The sequence below is a fragment of the Pelodiscus sinensis genome, chromosome 1, assembly GCF_052426305.1.
Source record: "Pelodiscus sinensis isolate ZL-2025 chromosome 1, ASM5242630v1, whole genome shotgun sequence".
NCBI classification, from domain to species: domain Eukaryota; kingdom Metazoa; phylum Chordata; order Testudines; family Trionychidae; genus Pelodiscus; species Pelodiscus sinensis.
The window spans coordinates 196,772,906-196,792,832 of record NC_143052.1 but is presented as its reverse complement, the minus strand read 5'-3'; the positions used below and the strand labels follow the sequence as shown (position 1 = coordinate 196,792,832).

General features: G+C 42.5%; 1 protein-coding gene across 3 annotated transcripts in view; it reads right to left on the bottom strand.

Annotated features, from left to right (window-relative positions):
* Positions 1-18,974, bottom strand: part of AGPAT3 (1-acylglycerol-3-phosphate O-acyltransferase 3) — a 140,132-nt gene extending 121,158 nt beyond the window's left edge. Inside the window, exon 1 of one of the 3 annotated variants that reach the window (XM_075912601.2) lies at positions 18,433-18,974. The gene's annotated coding sequence lies outside the window, so the exon portion shown is untranslated. Of the gene's footprint in view, positions 1-17,403; positions 18,384-18,432 lie in introns of those variants that run through there. The other 2 variants (XM_006137884.5, XM_075912563.2) reach the window with 2 other exon arrangements.
* Between the last annotated feature and the right edge of the window lie 953 nt (positions 18,975-19,927).

The window sequence follows — 19,927 nt, the reverse complement described above, 5'->3', positions numbered from 1 at the left end:
CCAGAAATTATAGTTCACTGCCTCCAAATACGTTCAGGACAAGGAAGCTTTCAACTACCAGCAGGCAGGACTAGTTAGTACTGTACCAGCTTCTGTGACAGTGAACATTTAAGGTGGAGCCAACCTGGGAGAGCCATCACAGACTAAAATCCAGGAATCAGAAACTTAATCACCACATGCTGGGATACATCTATTAAAATGTGTTATTTTTGGATGTAAGAATTGATCAGATCATGTATCGTTCAGGGTGATCCATTCAGTGACATACTATCTGTTCTGAAAATTTGCTACCAGAGTTCCCCAGTGCTAGTTCCCTTAGGCATACATGACTGGGACCCATTGAGCTACAGCTACTGCCAATATAGTAATCTGAGCGCTCTTCATCTTACAAAAAAGTTATCAATTGTTTCAAACATCCCAAATTCCACTGGGGGGTCAAAGCATGCCCAATTAAATGGAATGAAGATAATCATTGGCCAGTGCAATCAAGGTCTTGCTCAAGTAAACTGCTAGAGTTGCCTAAACATTTGGGAACTACTACTTCACTATAACTTCCACACATATTACATTATGCAACGCTTAAATGTGAACAGTCCTGTGTCTTTGTCTCCACATCTCTCATATCTAGAATTTAAAATGTATCTTACGATTCCTTGGAAGACCAACATGTCCTCCGTACACTAAATGGAAAGCTACAATATTCCAGTTGCTTGGGAACTTCAGCCAACAGTTTTCCTTCGGGGAACACAAAGATTTTAATAGTTGCAGCGGGGGGGGGGGGGGGGCACAATTATGAAAGGACCTACTGGACAAAGAACAGAAGGAGAAAAGTGGTTTGGCAGAAAGATGAACATCCAATTCTAGACCACTAGCAAGGGATGGATAGCAATAAGTAAAAGGCCTTGAGATTTCTTGGAAGGGACAGGAGAAGGGGAAGAGGGAAAGCAGGAGAAAAGACAGATAAGAAAGTCTAAGACAGGTGATGTCAACTGCAAGAACTCAAACTCTACCTTATAAATGTTTGCTGATATCAAACATGAACTATGAATTCGGTAGGGCCCTATGAATAGTTGTATTAGCAGAGTCCCCCGCGTGCAGATGCAATTTATACTATCAGGAGGAGCTTTTCTGTTGGCACATGAATAACATTAGCTATGCTGACAAACACTCTACTATTGGCATAGCTGTGCCTATGGTGTGGGATTTACTAGCATAAGTATGCCATAAGTGTACACCTGGCCTATGGCAGGTAAGGAAAAAATCCCAGAATGTGAGGGGTAGCACAGAGCAACTCAAGAGGAAGAAGTTTGTCACTTAGGATTTAGAAGACAACTCCCAAGGAATGTTGGTCAACTTAATAGGCTGAGAGATTCTAAGGCCAGAAGAGACCATTGCAATCATTTAGTCTGACCTCCTGAACAACGAAGCCAGAGAGTCTCCACAAAATAATTCCTTGGGCATACACTTTGGAAAAAATATCCAATCTTGATTAAAAATTGCCAATAATTGGGGAAATACATCACCACACTTGGGAAATTGTTGTAATGGTTAATTACTTACACATTCAAAAATGTATTATTTTCAGGATGAATTTGCCAACCTTCAACTTCCAACCATTGGGCTGTGTTATACCTTTCTCTGCTAGACTAAGGAGCCCCATTATTAAATATTAGTTCTCCATGTAGATACATAGAAACTGTAATCAATTGTAATTAAGTGACCTTGTTTCCAAGTGACCTTTAGCTCTTTTTCAGATAAATAAATTAAACTGCTTGAGTTTCCCGCTATAAGGCATGATTTCTAACCCTTTAATCATTCTCATGGCTCTTCTCTGAATCCTCTCCAATTTATCAGTATCCTTCTTGAACTGTGAGCACTAGAACTAGACAATATTCCAGCAGTAGTTGTACAATGCTAAATACAGAAGTAAAATAACTTCTTTATTTCTACTTGAGAGTCCCCTTTTTATGCATCCAAGGAATACATTTGGTCTTTTGGCCACAGTATCATACTGGAAGCTCATATTTGCCATGAACCCTAAATATATTTCAGAATCACTGCTGCCCCAGGATAGTCTCCCCCACTGTGGAAATATGGCCTGCACTCTTTGTTCCTAGTTGTATACTTTTATATTTAGCCATATAAAATGCATATTGTTAGCTAGCATCTGATTTACTAAGTAAACAATAATGCGCTAAATCAAATTAGTTGTCCTCTGTTATTTACCACACTCCCAATTTATGTCATCTGAAAACTTTATCATAAATGTTATGTTTTCTTCCATGTCACTGATTAAAATCTTGAAATCATATAGGCCAAGAACTGATCCCTACAGAACTCTACTGAAAACACCTCAATGACTATTACCTATTTATGATTACATTTTAAGACCTGACAGTTTTTAATCGAATTAATTGTATACTGTTCCAGTTTATTTTAATCAAAATATCATGAGTTACCAAGACAAACACCTCACAGAAGTCCAAGTACATTATATCAACCCTATTGCCTTTATCAACCAAATCTGTAACCTTATCAAAAAAAGAAATCAAATTAATTTGACAGGATCTATTTGTGGTAAATCCATCTTGAGTTTCATTAATTACATTACTCCTCCTTTAATTCTTTCAGTAGCTAATACAGAATTACAGTCAGAGAAAAAGGTGAAGGCACTTTTGATTAAATAAAATTCTCTTCCCACTTTCAAATCCGCCCTCCTTCCGATCCCCAACTAAACATTTCTGGAAGAGAAAAATGGTTAGGTAGGGTGCAATAACAAAAGTTAGTAGCAAGAAAAGGAAAAAAGTTATTAATTTGATATATGAAGTAGTTATGGACATAGACAAAATGGCTCATTAGTACAATCACCACATCTATTATGTCTCAGCCGGGTAGTCATGTTAATCTGTAACTTTAAATACAATGAGTAGACCTGTGGCTCCTTAAAGACTAACAAAAATATATGGATAGTATCATATATATTTTTGTTAGTCTCTAAGGTGCCATAGTACTACTCATTGTATCTATTATGTATCACTTTATTAAGCTGAGGTGCTTGTTTCTGTGATTTGGCAATTTACTTAAATCCATACTTGGAGTAAGTAATTTTGTAGCTAGACAAGAATCAAGGAAACAGAGCAACACAAACTGAAAATATAACAGATAAGAAGAATTATGGCAGTCTAAGGAAACCAGTCTTTTGGTAAATGAGATTTATGGACTAAAATACGTTCTACAAACTCCCAATAGAAACTCCCTGTGGGTTAGAATTTATAGCTACACAGCTGCAGAGGGAAAGATAACATCTGTTAACACACGACTGAATATTTGATTACTGTGGCAGCATAACGATGCTACAGTTTAAATGTGCAACGGTTGCTACCACCTTCTAGCTTTGTAGGCCCTGTCTATACTACGGAATATAAGAATTGTCATTTTGGGTCAGACACAAACACATTTCTGACTGGCACCATATACAGATATGATATAATCTGCACCTCCGTCAAGGTATCATCCTAATCCTTGTTATAGATGTTCTTAACCCCTGGATCATAAGGCTTTTATCCTTTCCAAAATTCTTTGTTTGCATTCACTGCTATAACCAGGGCCCTACCAAATTCACACTCCATTCTGGTCAATTGCAAGGCCCTAAACCCCAGCTGAAGAGGAGTGGGCAAAAACCTCAAGCCTGGGCTGCTGCCCAGCTGGAGTAGTGGGGGCCAGCAACACAGAGCCTGGGCTCTCCCAGCTGCAGCTGCCAGGAGCAGAAGCCCTCAGCCCTGGCAGAAGCTCCTGAGAGACAGGGCAAGGAGCCAAGGGGGCAGGCAGAAGCCCAGAGCTGGAGCTGCCTCAGTTGCAGCCACTGGGAACAGAAGGCCTCAGTCCCGGCAGGAGCCAATGGGAGGGAGGAAACGCCAAGCTCCACACCCCAAGCAGGACGGTGGGGATAGAAGCAGTGAGGCAAGCTCCGAACACCCTCATTTCTGTGCTGCCTCTTGAGGTGCGTCTGATATCCCCACCAAGAGTGGTTGTGCAGGGGAAGAACAACTCAGGTACATCTACGCAGCAACGTTATTTTGGAATAACTGACGGTATTTTGAAATAACAAAGTGCACATCTACACAGCAAGCCAGTATTTAAAAATAATGTCGAGATGGAGGACTTCTTACTCTGACTTCTGTAACCTTCATTTCACAAGTAGCAAGGGAAGTCGAAGGAAGAGTGTTCTTTCTTTGACTTCCTGCTGTGTAGACAGCACCAAAAGCCTAATTAAATTATTTCTACTTCAGCTACACAATTGATATAGCTGAAGTTTCATATCTTCCACTTTTGCCCTGCTGTGCCCCTCCAGACTAACAACTAGGAGCCCCAGACTCCCAGCAGCACAGGGAAATTAGATTTCACAGGAAAGGGCAGATTTCATGGTCCAGGACATGTTATTTTTGGTGGTGAAATTGGTAGGGCCCGTCTTACAACCCTTGATATTCTTATAAACATATAAAAATATCCCATATTATGAGACCCAGCTATTTGTGGTAGCATTCAAAGTGGGTCTGTCTTGCTGAGCTGTTTTATCTGTGTTCAGGAATTGTCAAAATAAAAACAAAACCAAAAAAATCAAAGAACACATTGGGCACTGACCTCTTGTAAGTGGTTCCCACAGCATGCCATAATTTTTAGTTTATATTTCTCAGCTGATTTAAGAATTTAGAGTTCATTAAGTAAAAATGTGACAGTAAGAACAGTCCTAATTACATTTAGGCGTTTTCTACATGGCACATTATTTTTCACCAGAGGGATATTACATTCTAGAGAAATGGACACTAGCTGGCCTGTGTGGAGCCTGCTAGTGTACACTAACGTAGTGCCTTTTCAAACATTTAACACGTCAGCAGAACCTGCACAGGGAAGTTAGTGTAAATTCTAGTATGTTGCACACTATGCGAGTAAGTCAAATAACACAAGTTCTCTGGCGGAACTTGCGTGGACCAAAGACATGGAAGGATCTAGGAGTGAGGAAAAGAAGTTAAGGTTCCAGTTTGTAAGATCACACTCCCTTTGTTTTGATGAACCCTTACATGAGTAGTATGACTGAACTGAGAAACAACTTGGGGGGAAAAAAATAAAAGACTGTACAATCTAACCCTACGTATTTTCAGCTAAACAAGTGTATCACAAGTTAACAGCCAGCAAAAACAAAATGGGAGTAGTACATGCTTATTATTGAATCTGGATGTTTTAATATGCCATAGTGAGACTGAAAATAGTTTAAGTAACATTCAATTTTTGCCACTTTTCCAAGGATTTCCAGTGAATCAAGTTGTATGCATCAATCCCAAAGCAAGAAGCATCCTAATCCATTAAATGGTACAACAGCTGGACTATTATGCCTACATTATACCTGCTATGACAATGATATTATAATTCATATGTGAACACATGAACAACATTCCAGCACTCTAAACTTAGGAGCAGGGACAAATAGAAAAACACAAAAATAGTGTGTGTACACATTTCAGACAACAAGGTCCCATTTTCTGCTAAAATGCTCAGCCTATTCGCACAAATAGAACAGGCGCATAATGTGCACCCTTGCAAATACATGCAAAGTCATGGACTAGTCATTGTAGGTTGCTCAAAAAAAAAAAAAAAAAAAAAGGACATATTCATAATACCTCAGCACTCAATTCTTTGAGCTCAGAGGAAATCTTTCAAAAATAAACAAATTTTTAGGGATTTTCAGCTTGCCCCTGTGACTTTAAATCTAGTACCACCACCTTTGTTCCACACCACAAATTTAATGTAATAGAAATTCCTTTTACACAAATTAAGCTGTGTTTGAAATAAAAGATGTTCGATTGAAGGCAGCCACATTTTAAAGAGGTCCTTTATATTTACACTAAATGAAATGTTCACTAGAATTCCAGACAGCAATTACCTGCTTGAATCTTGCTTAAGGATCAGTTTAATGTTAAAACATCTTTTAGCTATTAGGAAAAACTGTATCAGACTGAAAAAGATTTGAATTATGAAGTTAGTTATCCAATTTTTAAGCCAACCTTAAAGCCTCATAAAAAATGACCTCAATTATGTCATTAGGGTCCTAGGCTGACAGAGTTCCTCAATTCACTGATATAGCTATGGTTGTGATGAGAAGAAGGATATGCAATGCTAGTTCTAAGCAAAGTTTCATTTCAAAGGCAATACTAAGAGCAGTAAATTAAGGACACTTTTGATAACCGCCTCCCTCTCGGCTTGTCCTTTCTTCCCTTCCTCCTTCAAGCCCCAGGCCAGATTTCAAAAGACTAACCTTCCAGGTGGTTCGTGGTCCCCTTTGGACCCCAACAAGGCTGCTTCTAAATTGGTATCAGAAGGATTACTTCAGTCTATTGCAAAGTACTCCTTTCTATCTAATCATCGTGAAAGAGTGTGCATGCTATGCTGCCTTAGCTGGAAACAAGCATACCAAAGGAAAGAGTGAAAACAATTGACATCATTATTCCCTTGAACAATATCTGAGATTGGCATTTGGATTTTATATATATGAACAGGGTTTGACAAATCAGTGAATGTGGCGAGTAGATTTCAGCCGGTCTCCCCGTTCACCGGTGTTGCGCGCATGAGGGGCTGGTGAGTAGATTTCACCACAGTTTGTCAAGCTCTGTATATGAATATATAAAGACAGATAGAAAGAGAAACAGAAACTCATTTCATTAAACATTTTTAAAGCACAAAATAAAAGGATTTTGCTGCCTTTTGGGGGATGGTGACAGATAGAAATGGAAGAGATACCTTCATCATCACTTTTAGCAACTGAGTAGATAACATGATGGGCTGCATTCTGCAGCAACTGAAGTGCAGGAAGACAGACACTATCATGGATGCCAGATAACCATGACAATGTATCCCTAGCAACAAACAAGTAAACTCCATTTTCCCAGTAAGAGGATTCCTTTGTCCCACAAAGCCATGAAAGTTACTTTCCAAAGTACTTTGCAGACAATTTATAAAAAGCAACATTCAGTTAGCCTCCATGGACTTTTCTTCTCCTTATTTGGCATTTCCATTACGGAGGAGTGGGGAGAAGGGGAGAGGAAGGCTTGCAATGATGGAAGCTTGTTCTGTACCATACTCTAATACTCTCTTTGTGGATAAATAAACCCAGAATACCTCATCATCCATCCAAAATCTTTTTCTGCCTTGGGTTCTTCTGCCATTAAGATTTCCTTTCTAGTGTCCATAAACATACACTGCCTCCATAACCTTTTTAATATTTCTTTTCATAAGATCTGTGACTATTGTTAGCTGAGTTCCAATAATCAATACTTTTTCATCCATTACTTTGTCTATCCATGATATTTTCAGAATTCTAAATCTGTCTGTCAGAAGCTGGAAATGGGTGATGGGAGAGGGATTGCTTGATGATTTTTACTCCCTCTAGACTGGGGCATCTGGTATTGGCCACTGTCAACAGACAGGATACTGGGCTAGATGGACCTTTGGTCTGACCCAGTATGGCCATTCTTACGTTATGTCCTTAAAGGACTGTAAGGACTTTTAGAAAACCCAGTCTGAATACAGTTTTTTTCCATGGGCTTTTTGTTTGTTTGTTGTATACTTTTGATGGGCAGCTCTGGAGAAGGGAAAAGATGTAAACATTCTTTGGGAGCTGGGGAAGCCAAACCATCTCAGCAGTGTGCTACTAACCAGGGAAGAAAACAGGTGAGTCCAGTTTTCAACTGTTAAAACCGAGTGAAGTTGAGGAAAAAATAGTATAAGTGGTTTAAAAATTATTTCAATTTTAATAATCTAAGCTTTTAAACAGGTGAAAGGTCAACTTTGGTTGTATACATTTCTGTTATAACTAGCATTACATTAGGGATGTGAATGGTTAACCGGCTTGCCTCTCCCTTGACAGGTGAGGTTTACCAATTCTGGCTAACTGGTGGGAGCTGGAGCAGCCCCTGCCCAGGCATGCCACAGGCAGCAGTGCTGGGCAATGTTCCCTCTAACTTTTTCTACTCATGTGTGAAATAGATTTTGTTATGGGCACCAAGGCATGTGCAGATGTGCACCACCAATAGAAACACATGGTGCCAGCTATGGGAAACCGTGGGCATTCTGCAAATCAGCTGGGCGGCATTTCTTAGGCAGCCGCCCAAGCCCTCCGCTTACACCTAGAGTTGGAGCAGTCCCCCTGCCTACCCACTCTTTAGTCAGTTAAGTGGTTAAACATTACATAAACCATGATGCCAATTGTTTCTTCCTCCATAAAAATGAAGACAATATTTACTACACAGAGTAATCATGCAGATTTAACAATTGTGAAGTATTTGGAAAAAGAAGAAATGCAAGGTATGTACAAATTCTTCTTTTATGTGCCATAACATTTGGAAAGAATTTCACATGAATTATGTAAGACACCACGTCACTATACGGACTGTTTACTGCTTGATATGCAAAACCAAGCAAAAACCTATATATTCAGGACAACCTTTATCTTATGCAGTGTTGTTGTAGCCATGTTGATCCAAGATATTAGAGAGCTCTGTGTAAGCTTGAAAGCTTGTTTCTCACAAACAGTAATTTGTCCAATAAAAGAGGTTACCTCCACTACCTTGTTTCTCTAACAATATTTCAGTCAAAAGTGAATGGGAAAATAAAATTGATTTATACGTAAAGCGTGTGGCAAATTTGATTAAGTGCTGATTCTATTCTTTCATTAAAGGAAACACTCACTTGCATTATGTTTTAACGAAGACTACATACAGTTTAAGATGTCAAGTATCCCAGTGATGAACAACTTACCACAATTACCAAAAAATATATTTCTAGCACACAAGAATAATAAAATGTATATCAAAGTACATTTGCCCTCAATGCACCAGATAAAACTTTTGGTTATACAAGAAAAATGCCAGACACGTGATAAAGAGGCCAATACTAAACTGCTTTAGGCCAACTGCAAAAATGTCACCTTTTGTAAAACTATTTGAAAGTGTTTAAGAGCTTTGTGTGTCAATGTAGAATCCTTGGGCTTTAAATAATAACATAAAATAGTCCCGCAGGAGTGTTCACCTGATTTCAGGGAACTCTAAACTCCAAACTTTTTCCATGAATTAGTTAACACACTCTCCAGCCCACCTCTTCAACTCATGAAATTCTTATGAGAGAAAGGTAATTCTTGCTCCTTTAGCTCCCTAGAAAGTACAGGCATTTCCTCAGGACCAATTTCAAATATGGGCAGGTATTTTGTTAAGTAATCACATGGAATCAAAGTGACAATAAACCATAGGGACAGCAGCATAGTGTAGTGGTTAACATGGCTGCCTTCTAAGCACTTGGTCTGGGTTCAATTCCCACCCAATGCCAGACTCTGACTTTACTAGTAGGAGGATACTAGAGGAGGGGGTGCTCTGCCACTGTGGGACCTATTTCCTCTCATTCCTCTGAGCTGTGTCCACTGGCTCCCTAGACAGTTTCAAGGAACAGTGGGCACTATCCAAGGTTCTCTGCTCAGCATCCCTACCTGGTTCCCTCATTTGAAACCCCTGATCCTGTTTTTCATCATTTGTTCTACATAATCTGTTGAGTCCTGGGTCCAGTGGTCCCTCTCAAAAGGCTGGGGGAGAGCCTTCAGTAGTAGTGATCACTACAATTCCTCAGAAGTATTTGTAATTATTATTATTATTAACAATAAGTGTAGTGGTACCATATTTCCCTATGCTGAATATGGGGCACCTGGTAAATTACTCCTATTTGAGCAAGTTCAATGGAAATCAATCAGAACTATGCAGTAAAAACATTCAAATTAACAAAAAAAAAGTAGTCTGTACCTAGGCTGGAAGCTGGACAAGATAGGACAGCAAACACCTCTATTGTAGGAACGTTAGGCTCCTTTGAGCAGGGACCACCATGCCTTCCTATGTTTGGAAAATACTACAGCAATACAAATGAATGCAATAATTGCCACAAGTGCTGAGAAAACTGCTTTTCTTTCCCATTCAAGAGGTAGTATGAAGATCCTTTTAGCATCATGCCAAGGCATTAGTAAGTACTGACTGAAGGGAAGCATGCTGTTCCAGCTACTCAATCATCTCCACACCTGGATTTTTTCTATGGATCTCCCTGCAAGAACTAACCAGGCCCAGCTTTGGCTCAATCCTATGAAATTAGACCAGATCAGATCAAGATCATAAGGCTGCAGGCAAAATATGCACTTTTTCCATCACCAACAACAGAGTAATCATACTCAGTATATACTTTACCTACAGCCTTACCATTTTGACCTGTGATTTTGTTAGATGATCAATTGATCCAAAATTGAGACCCGTTAGCAGGGTGTGGCAAGTATCTTAACTTTGTATTACTTGATTTTCATGGGGGCTAAATTACATTGCCTTCAAGGCCCACACAAGACCCCTCTCAGATAGAATTGGGCCAGGAAAGCGGCCTAGACACCCTTACCCCCAGTCTCAGCACACATAAAGGAGGAGAAATGTAGAAGCAATAGGACCCTCCACTATCCCTGCCATTCATCCCCATGTCCTCCCCAGTGTTCCATATGCTTTTCCCACTCCCCTGATTCCCACCTCTCTTCCCCTAATGTGAGGTCCTCAAACTAGGGATGCAATAGTGTAGCTGACTAAACAATTAACCGATAAGCAAAAGCTTAACAGTTAATGCTATAGACTATATACATTGCTTCCCTTCTCTTCCACCAGTAAATTTTTGAGTAGAATGGCCAGCAACCCAGCTCACTCCTGGCTTGCACCAGGTGCGGGATCTATCCCTGCTGCCGCTCTGCATTTGAAGTGTATTAAGACCCAGGCAGGCAGGCAGGCAGCCTGGCTCAGTTCTGGCTCGTGCCGGGTTCAGGAGCTCAGAAACCTCCCGCCCTGCCCCCGGATAGGAGCTACTGCCAACTTGTGCTACTGCCTCTGAATCGGAGGCAGCAGCACAGGGCGACAGACAGCTAGTCCGTGAGGAGGGCTGGTTTTCAAACTGGCTCCCCTCGCAAACCAGCTTCTACCTGGCACCCCACACTGCTGCCTCTGATACAGAGACAGCAGCATGGACTGGCAGGAGGCTACTCAGGAGTGGGGCTGGAGAACACTGGCTGCCAGCCCCATCCCAGGGACTATAGAATAGTTGAGTAACCAATAAGAATTCATGAGGTTAATTAACTATTCAATTAACTGATATTTAACATCCCTACTTCCAACCCTACCACCCATCTCCATAATCACCCCATCCATCAGCACAGCTTCAAACCTTTCTCCCCTATTCTCCTTCTCCCCCCCCCACACACATCCCTCCAAGCAAGATCTGTAATTTTTCTTTTGTAAAACAGTTTGAGCACCTTCTGAATTACCTGCCATATTCAGACCACACATGATCAAAATAACTCCCCTCACTGCACAAGGGCTAGATATTAGCAAAATGCCCACATTTCTTTTCAGATTTCTGCTAAGGGTAGGTTTTAAATTTACAGTGTCTGGGAGTAGTCAGGTCTGGTGGCCAAAGCATATCCCCAGGAGCCATTAAGCTTACATGGAAAGTAGGAGTCTGAAAACCCACCTTGACTGGTGTTACAGATCCATAAAGGCTGATCTACACCCCAGCCTGAAACCAGTCCCTTGAGAATGACCCCTTTAGGAAGCCAGACCCTAACATGCTGCACAGCTTCCCAGAGGCAGACTCATGGCATTCAAGACTGGAAAACTGTGCCTTTGCGTGTCAGTAGTCCCCCTCCTCGGCTCCCTGAAGTGAGTCCAGCCAAGCCAGATCCCAGGGAAGTCTTAGTTTTTTTACTCATTCAAGACAAAATGCTCTGAGTAATTGCACTGACACCAGGAAACCTTTTCAAATGAAGGTAATTCCTTTTGCTAGGACAAGAAGCAATGGGCTTAAATTGCAGCAAGGGAGGTTTAGGTTGGACATTAGGAACAACTTCCTAAATGTCAGGGTGCTTAAAAAAAAGTGAAATAAATTACCTAGTGAGGCTGTGCAATCTCCATCATTGGAGCTATTTAAGAGCAGGTTAGACAGACATCTATCAGGGATGATGTAGCTGGTGCTTGATCCTGCCATCAGGGCAAGGAAACTGGACTTGATGACCTCTCAAAGTCCCTTTTAGTGCTAGTAGTCTACGAATTTACCTCCTTTTTTGAGGCGTAAGGGATCTTGCGCAAAAGAGGGGAGTTTGTACAAAACAGACCCGTCTACACTGCTTGTTTTTGAACAAAAACCTCTTCCACAAAAAGCATTGGCAGAGAATATGCAAATGAGCACGACAAATGCTAATGAGCACTTCATTTGCATTGTCTCTGCCAACAAAAGGCTGCCATGTACACGTAGCCTAAAACTGCAATATAGGCATTCAAATCTGGGCTCTAGGGTTGTGTCTACTAGGGATGTAATAGTATAATCGGTTAACTGATAAGGAAAAGCTTATAGGTTAATGCTACAGACTACACACGTTTCCCCCCTTTCTCCTGCCAGTTAATTTTTTAGCAGGTTGGCCAACAGCCTGGCTCAGTCCTGGCTCGTGCCAAGCCCAGGACCTACCCCCGCTGCAACTTTGCATTTAAAGTGTATTAGGAGCCAGGTGGTCAGGCAGCCCGGCTCAGTTCCAGCTCATGCCAGGTCCAGGAGCTAAGATCCTACCTGGACAAGGGCTGCTGCCATCCCACGCTGTGCCTCTTTATCAGTGGCAGCAATACAGAGTGACAGGCAGTAGATCCGCAAGGAGAGCTGGTTTTTAAACTGGCTCCCCTCGTGGGCCAGCTCCCGTCTGGCACCCTACACTGCTGCCTCTGATACAGTGGCAGGGGGCTCCTCGGGAGTGGGGCTGGAGCACACTGGCTGCTGGCCCCGCCCCCAGGGACTGTAGAATAGTCGACTAATTGATAAAACTTCATGGGGTTACTTAATTATTAACCGATATTTAACATCTGTAGTGTCTAATCACTCCCATTTCCAATCTAGTGTATATTGTGTTATTTTGACACAAAATATGCATAATTTTAAAATATTGTAATATAAGATGATATAAATTATAAGAATGTTTAAGTTTTTGTAGCAGAATTCCCTCAGAAATAACAGTAGTAATAACAAGGGGAAATCTAATAGTAAGAAGATATTTCATTCATTACTTTTTGATTGTACAATTCTTTCTTATATTGAAATAATGCACACTATGTGCCTGTACATCAGTATTGTATATATTTTGCAATTCACTACAATATTCAGCAGTGACAAAGATTTCTTGTTTTCTTGTCTAGTTTTACTCACAGAAAAGAAATACAATGAAACCGGTACTCAGCATATGGCAATGTATTAGTGCTATGTTCACTTTTACCCCACTCAAAAAATGATTGATAACTTGTTTTCATATAGTTTTTTTCTCACATCTCTTCTATCACAGGATACTTAGCATTATTGGTCCATAATCCTACTCCAAAAATTAATCAAACCAAAAAACAAAGATAACCACAAGAAATAAGAACAAGTTTTCAATACAGTTTTAGTTGGGAGCCTTTCCTATGCCTATTCTCCAGATCATAAAATGTGCTTCCATCTGGTGAATGAATGAGTTTTCTACTGCATTGAAATAAAACTGAATAGGGCAATCAGACACAGAAGAAGTTGTAATTTTGGCCTCTTGAAGCAACTGCACTGAAAATTGAGTTTTTCCTTAAAATTCCAAGCATATTCATGCTTCCAATAACAAATAAAAGATTCTACCTCCCACACACCATAACTTCCTTAGTCTTTCTACAAGATCTGTGTACCCTGTTCTGCGGAGATAAGACAAAAAGAACTAGTTTTCTCCATACTTTTCCAAGTACTCAAACATTTAAGACTTTAATCTCACACTCAGCATTGTCTTAACATTAGATTTCTTGATGGGTGAGAGTAGGCAGTAAGAATGACTATTGGAAGCTCATCACTACAGATGGTGGTGGCAGGAAGGGGAATCTCACATATGATGAAATTGAAGGTTCCACTGCTTTCAGCAATTTGGGGGATTTTTCATGTAGGTGTTTAAAGCAGAAAGAATAGCCACAGGCCCAGAACCACCCTTTCTCCCCACAATGAACCAATGGCTTCAAGTGTTGACAAAGTCTTTAAAAATGATATTAACGTACCCAATAAAGTAAGACTGGCAACATCAATACTTTTAAAATATGAGAAGAAATTCGATTCAACAGTTTTTGACTGAAAAGACTAAGATAGTGAGCTTCAGAGGGTAGCCGAGTTAGTCTGTAACAGGAAAAACTTAAAAAACAACAAATAGTCTAGCAGCACCTTAAAGACTAACAAAACATGTAGATGGTATCATGAGCTTTCATGGGCACGACCCACTTCTTCAGATGACTGGTCATCTGAAGAAGTGGGTCGTGCCCATGAAAGCTCATGATACCATCTACATGTTTTGTTAGTTTTTAAGATAAAGAGATATATGCAATGAGAAGCACCATTGCATTAGTGATTTAATAAACAAGGGGAGAGGGTCTAAATGCAACTTAAAAAAAAGTAAAAGGATGCTTTCACCACTATTAGTAATTCAGTGATAAATACACTGCAGTTAACAAGAATATCTTATTTACACTTTTCTCCCTGCAGAGTAAAGATCCTAATCTTACAACTCAGTAATAGTTTCATAAATAAGAAAAACATCAATTTGGACTTCAAAACAAAGAGCCTTTCTGCAGATGGAAACCAAAAGAAATACTAATGCTAATAGTGGAAGGTGCAGCAGTTTCATTTTGTAAGACAACTATGAGATAGAGCTATAGCTTTATCACTCTAAATGGGGGCAAGGGGGGGGGGGGGGACACATACTCTGACTTGGAAAGCATTCCATATAGCTAGAATTTTGTTTTGTTTGTGAAACATCTGTTTGAGAAGAATATGAATCAGACTCTGTGGAAACTGAAATTCCTTGTATTTCAGTTATTGATAACTTTACTGGCCATAGTCATGAAACTCTGTCAACAAGACTAACATCTTAATTTTGACCTGAAAGCAATTCACCTCTCTAGCTAGCTCAGCTTATTCCCCAGAAAGGTTCATGAGTGCCTCATCTGCAGTGCACTGCCAAACCATACAAAAAGCTATTATAAATGGTGCTCCAAGACTGATAATGTTCAGATATGATGCCTGTCAGGTATGATCTAGAATGATGGTGCTTGGTCTTGCTATGAGAGCAGGGGACTGGACTTGATGAACTCCGGAGATTCCTTCCAGTTCTATAATTCTATAATTCTAAGACAATCCAACTGATTTCCTCTGCTATATCAAGCCACAGTTAGAGGTGAACAGTTTGTGCATCACCAACATGCCAAGGACATTTATAAGGGAGAGAAGAATTAAAATGAGAAATTATTAATGAGATGGCACCATTTTACACCTGGTTGATAAAGTCTTTAAACTCAATTTCACTAGTCAGTTTTTATTTTTGTAATGCAAGTAATGTTTGTAGTAAAAGTTTAGTAACACCAAACAAATAGTGTAGGGAAGCAAAACATATAGGGTATGGAAACACAATGCTTTTTTTCCCTGTAACTAAAAAGGTAAACTTATCGCTGTTTTTTCAAAGCCAGAACAATTAAGATGGACAACTTTTGAATGCAAGGCTATCTACACTACAGAAAGTGCAATGACACACATCTGGTATTAAATGCACTTGTCCTAGTGTGTCCTCAGCTGAGTTCAACAGGTGCAGTAACTCATGCCAGACAACTGACAGATTGAGAAGCGGCTACTGCCTTTACCACCCACGGTCAATTAGTAGTTTCTATAGTGCAGATGCTGCCCAAAAATCTACATGAAAGTTTTTAATCTGTTCCACTGTAACCAATGCTTACAAACTTAACTGTAAACTTAATCCATCACATTAGAATCTTGGGAAAATATTGATATAATAGAAACAAAAGTAAGACAAATTCCAAACACAAAACTTCACACCAAAATGTGTGCTGTCAGGACAACTAGATGTTCATCTCTTTGCTACTAAAAACAGATTCAGAAGAGCAATTCACCTATTGTCAAACATGTGTCATCCTGGACCCTGAACTGTTAGTTCCACAGTGGAAGGGGAAAGATCAGTGAAATTTACATTAGACTTGAAAACAGAATAATTTGCTGAAATCATGAGCAGTTAACCAGTTAGAAAAAGAGACCAATTATCAAAAATAGCCTAACACTTCCGCACCCTCCAGTACTGCTACACCTCTTTCCCTCCAAAAGAGAGAGAAAGCAAAGATCCAAGAAGAGATGGCCTCAATAGCAAAACTGATATGTTCTCAAGGAAAATGAAGTGTCAAACAGGCCAGTATACTTAGGGCTTGTCTTCACATACGGTGCTAGAGCAGGGCAGCTGTACATTGTGCACTGACGTAGTGTTATACACGAAGATGCTATTACATCAATGGGAGCTACTCCGTCAGCATAGTTAATCCCACCTCCCTCAGGTATGTCAGCGAGAGAAGCTCTCCTGCTAGTACTGTCTGCATGGAGGTTAGGTTGGTATAACTACCTCATTACATTATGTGGATTTTTCATATGCCTGAGCAATGTAGCTGTACTGATATTGGTTTGTACTATAGACCTGGCCTAACACGCAGTGACAAAAGTGACACGCAGTGACACACGCAGTGACAGTGTGCCAAGAAAAAGTTAGGCTAAAAGTAATGAAAGAATCTTTACTATTGATCTGGATGCCTACACATTAGATTAACAGTTTATTAAATCCATCATCATCCTCATAAAAGAATCCAAGGCACGACAGTATTATACTTGGTTTAAGCTGCCAAATCCTCAGGGTTTCTCTTCTCCATTTTGTAGTTACATGCTATCTGCTCATGTACAACTGAGACTTTCAAAAGTAAGCTTCCTATTTATTTTTAAAGCATTATTTCATCACTTTCTGCATATGCCTCTTCATCTTAACAGCAGGACAGATTTCAACAGGAAAAAGGCAAGTGACATATTTTCTGCTTTTCAATAATTAATATTAAGAAACAAAAAACCCTTATTCCAATTCACTATGCTAGTGATGGGGGAGAAGAGAGTCTTAATTTTATCCCATGCAATATTTACTGCCAAGGGCTAATGAGGCCAGCTTTGGCAAAACACTTCTTTGATGCAATATGCTGTGACTACAGCATTTTGCATTTCTGTCTTTGCTTTTCAATAGCCCTTCCAAATGTCCACTTACAATTTGGTCAACCTATAGCGCAATGATGCTTACTTTTAGCTTGTCTTACTCAGCAAGCATACTCCCTCCCTCCCTGGCCTCTCCTATTTGATTCCATGGGTCAGGCACTTACAAACACACAAACAAAAGCAGCGTCCCCGAGAACAGCCCTTCTAATGCAGTGATTTTTTTTTAACCTGTGCGCACACACCCCTTAGCGAAATTCCAACTCACATCAAGGGTGACCAGATGTCACGGGTTTATAGGGGGCTGTCCCACTTGTCGGGGCTTTGTCTTATATAGGTGTCTAGTACCCCTAGCCGCTCTCTCACACTTGCCAGCTGCCCACCCTAGGCCTTTCCCAGCCACACTGACAAGGAGCTGAAAACAGAAGAGCTGAAGGGCGACAAGACTCTCCAGCCTCGGAGCCGCGGCTGCTAATGGTTCCCTCTCTCCGCTACCGCGCTGACATTACACACACACCCCACAGCCTGCGGCTGCAAGGCCGAGGCTGAGTGTCAACCCCCCGCCCGCCAGCCGAGTCCTCGGGGAGGAAGCGGCGAACGGGGGTCCAAGACCGGGCGGAGCCGCCCGCCCCTAGCAGCTCCTCCTCTCCCTGCAGCGCCGCGGGGCGGGAGGGGGCAGAGGGGCGGGAAGAGAAGGAGAGCGGCAGCTCTAGGAGGGCTGCTAGTGAAAGAAGCTGCTGCAGCCGCTGCTCAGCGCCAGCCCCCCCCCCCGCCATGTGCATCCCGGACACACCGGGAAGACTGTCCAGATGTCAACTTCCAGGGGAACCCAATGGCCCCAGCGGAGGCTGAAAATCCCCCACCCGCCCCTGCCTAGAAACAATGGGGGTGGCAGGGGGCAAAGGTTAGCCAGGGGACAGCAGCCCCGGGGCTGGGAGGGGGAGCTGAGCTCGGAAGCAGCTGTCTCTGCGCGGGGTGATGGGGGAGAGAAAGACACCCGCGAAGGGGGGGGGGGGGCGCTAAGGGCGCACCAAGGAGAAGGCGGCTAGGAAGCTGCGAGAGGGGACAGGGCTGCAGGGGAGAGGGGGCTTGCACGGAGGGGGGCTCTGGAAGGGCGCAGGAGGAGGCGCTCCCCGGGGAAAGGCCGCGCTCGGCACCTGCGACAGGGCAGCCCCAGCCCCCTGTGCACCGCACCAATGCCCCGACCCACGGCAGGGGCGGGATCCTTCTCCCCCCCCCTGCAAACAGAGCAGCACCGACCTGCCTCCGGATTAGCGGGAGCGTCTCCTGCCCGACTCGACTCCTGCCCCTCGGCCGCCGCCTGCTCAGAGCCTGCCCCGGGCTGCTGGGGTCGGAGCGTGGCGGCTGCCTGGCTGCCGGCGCGTCTCTTTCATTGAGTGCGGCAGATGCTGCTGTCTCCGCCGCTCTCCCGGCAGCCGCTACTTCCTGTGCAACGCCGCTTCGGGTCCTCCCGGGCTGCTGGGGGCAGGCGAGCTGAGCTCGCACCCGCCCGTCCTAGCCCGGCTCGGCTCGGCTGGGCTCCGTCTCCAGGCACAAAGCAGCGCCGCCGCCGCCACACCCCCGCCTCCTCCCGGGGGCGAGGAGAGCCCGGCGCGCGGCCCCTGTGCTCCTGCGGCCTGGAGCCTGCCTGCTGCTTCTCCCCAGCCCTGCAAGGAAGGGCAAGCGGGCCTGCAGACCCTCCGTCTGGCGGCGGCGAGAGACTCGCAGCGGGATGGGTTGGCAGCAGCATGCATTGAAGTCCCTGCCTCTGAGGCTGAAGGAGTGGGCGTTGTCTGCCCTCCTCCTCTTGCCGTTCATTTAGCTCAGGCGCAGAGAGTGCGGTGCCTAGGCATGGACGCGAGAGCAGCAGCACCACTCTGCAGTGCTTAATTTGTAATGAATGGGGCACAAGCCTTTTTTTTTTTTTTTGGCATTCATAACTGATAGGGCAAACCCAGAGGGCAAGGGCTATGAACTGCCCAAACCAAGAGCTGGGATGCAGCCGTGGCAAGCGCTAACAACTCAAATTAAGCACTGTGCCCCATTAAGAAAGAAATCATTTTAGGCTTACCTCAGTCACGCACACAAACCTAGTGTCTGCTCATGTTTTATTGTTCAACTCTACAATCAAATTGAAATAAAATGATATATATTAAAATACATTTGTAGCCCATGTCATTAGATGTGACTAGCTGTTTTCCTTTGCTTGTGTCCCACATTCTGTGTGCAGTGTTGTTCTAAACCTGTTAGGCCCATGGTATCTGAGGGGCAAGGTGGGGGAGGTAATATCTTTTATTGGACCAACTTAGAAAGAAAGAAAGAAAGAAAGAAAGATGCTTTCCCACTTACACAAAGGACTTCTTCAGATCTTCGAAGAGCTCTGTGCAAAGGGCAACACTTGTCTCCTCCAATTCCACCAGCAGAAGTTGTTTCTACAAAAGATATTAACTTACCCATTTTGACTCTCCCGTATTCTGGATATTTGTTTCTATACAACCAGCAACACTTTAACCCTGGCATGTTGCAATTAGGACCTGATCAAAAACCTACTGAAGTCAAGCGGTCTGTCTACACTGTGGGGGAGAAGGGAGAGGAGACCCTCTGGCACACTCGCCACACGTGATACATCAGGGTTAGCCACTGATGGGTTACCAGACAATTTACCTGAATGTCCACAGGCACAGATACCTGATATAAGAAATGTAACGAGCTATGCCACTGCCTCCCATAGCTCCCATTGTCTGGAAACAATGAA